Raw genomic sequence first — 3,149 nt, forward strand, 5'->3', positions numbered from 1 at the left:
ATGTTATTAAAAATATGAAATGCTATTTAAGAGTTGATACAGAACATGATCCATTAGGCAAACACCACGAATGACTTCCAATTATGACAAGGATATATCTTTCGGTTTGCACACACGTGTAATTCTGTTCTGCAAACATTTACTGGAATCTAAGGAAAATGATGGCCTGGTGCTTATTTGTTGAAGTGGCATCTCCTGATAACAGTGAAGGTTTGGAAGTTGGGCATCTTCAAAATACCATACCACAAATTACTGAAAAGAATGCTCCTCCTTCATGTCCCATCAACACACATAAGAAACATTAGATGTAGCAAACATACATTGACAGTATACCATGGACTCCTGACACTACCCACATGGGGTTATTGCAATCGTGAAGGTATTTTTCAGAATTTTACTCTGGAGAAGGGTCATTGAGCTTTGATTTAACCATTCAGTTCACAGAAAACCTCAATCGCCTCACTGAAGAGTGGGTGAAGGCTCCCATCTCGTCACCATCTCCTGAACCCCCAGCACCAGCCTCCAGACCTTTCTTCCACATCATTCTTCCCACCCTATCCCAGAGCCCATTCTTCAACTCTGTAGCCCTAATGATGGGATTTTTAAGGTTTGCTTCTTTTCCTTTAGTTATCAGTTTTCAGAATAATGTGCCAGTTCCCTAGCATTCTCCAAATAGTGACCAGTGAGGCTGTTTTTAGCGCATTATGATCTCATGGGTTTGAACATTTTTAAATGAGTTTTATACATACAGTATGCACATATTTTTTGGTGCACCAAATTATATCATCTTTGGGCAATGCAAGCTCCTTCGATTAGCTCTTATAGTCTTTAACACAACCCTAATAATTCTTGATAGCTTTCTTGCTTTCAGGTAAAATGAGATACTCCAGGCTCATCTTGTGTATTTTCTGCACCAAACCTGGGCTCTGCCATTTACCCAAGGGGCTCTGATTCTTCACAGTGGGGATGATACTTTAACACCACAAGCTAGGGGCTATGTTTGTTCATTGCTACTGGTTGGTCACTGTTTCTAGGTCTTTTTAGTGAATGGAGATAGAAAATATTTTATCATAAAAATTTTTTAAAGCAAGTTAACATTGATATATCCAATTCAAATTTGGGATTAAAGGGTATTTGCTTAACTGCTTTGATTTCATATCTGTATGTCTTTTCTCTTACTCCGGAAATCTTGTTTCCTAATGACAAGTAACATAATGACTTATTTGATTTACCATATGATATATATAATAGTTTCAAAATAATAATATAAATATTGCTACTAACAATATAAGGTCTGAACAACTATGATTTCTTTGTAGTTCCTTTGTCTTTAGGATTTATTCCACTAAGATATTCAATACAATTTGTTTTTAGTCACTTGATCCCTTTCTGTATAGTTAAACCATCAACTCAATTTCTAATTAGATTCTTTGTACTTTTTGCTTTCAATTTTTAGACTACTTTTCCCACCATTTTAATTTTATTTTAAAACTATATAAAAATATTCATGGGTTTTGATGGGGTTCAGGACACGCTGTCCCAAAATATGGCACACTGGGATATTAAAATATTTTAAGCTGAAAGACTTTGAGAAACAGTATATGCAGAAAAATTTCTCTGACCTACCCCTACTGTCCTCCCCTGAAGCAGGACATAAGACCTTCATGTGAGAGGTGCCCTTCCTGTACCTGGAGGAAGGGAACATCCTTATCTCCAAGACACAGAGAGAAATCTGAACGGGCCTTGCTAAATTTCCCCCCGTATACTGCATTTCACTCTACTCCCTTTGTCCTATCATATCCCTCCACGACTTTCCATTTGTCATCAAACCTAGCATAAAAACATTCAGGTTTAACCACTTCCTCAGGTCTGCATTTCTTTATGAAGGCTCCCATGTCACGTGAAACTTGTATTAAATAAATTTTTTTGCCTTTCTCTTGTTAATCTAACCTTTGTTACAGCCAATGAACCTAAAATAGGTAGAAAGGAAACATTTTTTCTCTCCTACTGTTACACAATCAAAACTATAGAAGACATGTCCATAAATCTAAATTACAACCCTGTCATCTCCCTACTCCACAGGGCACCCCATTTTTACTAGACGGGAAGTTAGCCTTCTTTTCTGAATCATAAGCAAACATTCATATGCCTTTCTCAAATAAAAGGCCATACTCTACACATAGTTCTGAGCCTTACCTTTTTTTGCTTACTATAAGCTAAAGATGTTTCCCAGCAGGGTGGAGATTACCTTCATTCCTGTTTAAAGCTGCAGCATTCTCTACAATGCTGACTAACCACAGGTTATTCAACCAGTTTCCTACTATGGACATGGGCATGTTCTCAAGTCTTTGAAGAGCTTCTGGAAATCTCAATCTGATCATGATATACCCGTTTAAAAACCTTCAGGGGATCCCTACTGGCTACCAGATAAAGATCATAATTCTTTTTTGTATTTATTTTGTTCTATCCCACAGGCACGGACATAATTTCTAACAGTGCCAATGACTATGGGCATGACTGGGCTCATGCCTTCTCTTCCTCCCTCCCTTCCCCGCCACCATCATCTCCTCTGCACTGCTGTCTTACTAGCCCCTTCCAGGTTCCTCTGAGCTCCACACACTGTTCCCCAAAGCCTGTGAACACACAGTTCCCTCTTCTATCTGGAATGGCTTTACCACTCCCGTTCTCTTCTACAGTTCACATCAGTCATCCCCATTTTAGGAGAGCCATCCCTGACCTTTGATCCATAGCTCAGCAAAATGTGCCTCTCTTTTACAGTCCTTATCATGGTTGTGACTGTCCATTTATTTCGATGGGTCTTTGATTAACTTGTTTCCTCTACTACTTCCCGGCAGGCAGGAACTCCATCTGTTTTTGTTCATTACTGTATTCTTAGCCACTATCATAATGTCCTGTACATAGCAGGTGCTCAATTTTTTTGTTTAGTGACTGGTTGGTATAATTTATACAAAAAAAAATTACACGTTCCATGAAAATTGATCTAACTCACCCATCTGTGCCTAGTGCCTTTTTAAAGAGAGAAATCTTTGACTGCCTTCCTTGATCTCATCTAAAATTTCTGGTCTGTACAGGTTTTCTACCTCAAAGGTTAATTCTGGTCCTTTATATCTTCATAAACACAGCTCCTC

This window comes from Galeopterus variegatus, unplaced genomic scaffold (assembly GCF_000696425.1).
Source record: "Galeopterus variegatus unplaced genomic scaffold, G_variegatus-3.0.2 Scaffold171, whole genome shotgun sequence".
NCBI lineage: Eukaryota > Metazoa > Chordata > Mammalia > Dermoptera > Cynocephalidae > Galeopterus > Galeopterus variegatus.